Raw genomic sequence first — 716 nt, forward strand, 5'->3', positions numbered from 1 at the left:
AGGCAAAAACTCTAGTTTAATGAAATATGAAGAAATATGCATAGAAACATAAGTGGGGAAGAGAAAGGAATTGGAGGTGAGATGGGGGAAAATCACATAAATAATAATGTAATATAATTTACAGTATGTACTAATGTATGGCTAATTGATTATATATTATGTATATCTAACATCATGAGATATCATAGTCTATCCTGACAACAGTGACATACCTTTTATAAAGAATATCAACATATAATCTGCCTTTAGGAAATACACATTAAATTCCTCTCACTGTTGATCTTGGGTGCTTTTCATTTTATTTTTAATGCCTTTATATCTGGTAAATATCTCTTATTTGGCTTATTTTTAGAGTAATGTAACATTTTAATGTATATCAGTATATTTAAAATATGGTATACGTTTGAAATTATTTGCATTTTATGAGGAGTAACCTATAAATGTATTTCTAATAATTCTGGTTCCAAAAGGAGAAGCTGTGACAAAAGTAAATTGTGATATTTTCATAATAAAAAGATATGGCAAACATGCAGGCATTTGCATATCTTTCCTGAAATATTGCATACTGGCTTTGTCAGTGCTGTAAGTCCATTTCAAGGATGTTGCCCTTAGTCCATTAGTTTGGATAATGAGCCTTATAAAGTACATTTATAACTGTGGCACTGCAAGGAGATGGATTCTAATTTTCATCCTTTTATCTAGCCACATTCAAAAAA

General features: G+C 29.7%; 1 protein-coding gene across 1 annotated transcript in view; it reads left to right on the plus strand.

The window, feature by feature from the left end:
• The window catches only part of LOC144242552 (rab proteins geranylgeranyltransferase component A 1-like), a 95,574-nt gene that overhangs the window by 16,715 nt on the left and 78,143 nt on the right, over window positions 1-716 (plus strand). The gene's annotated exons all lie outside the window — the stretch shown is intronic.

Source organism: Crocuta crocuta, unplaced genomic scaffold, assembly GCF_008692635.1.
Source record: "Crocuta crocuta isolate KB4526 unplaced genomic scaffold, BGI_CrCroc_1.0 scaffold1002, whole genome shotgun sequence".
NCBI lineage: Eukaryota > Metazoa > Chordata > Mammalia > Carnivora > Hyaenidae > Crocuta > Crocuta crocuta.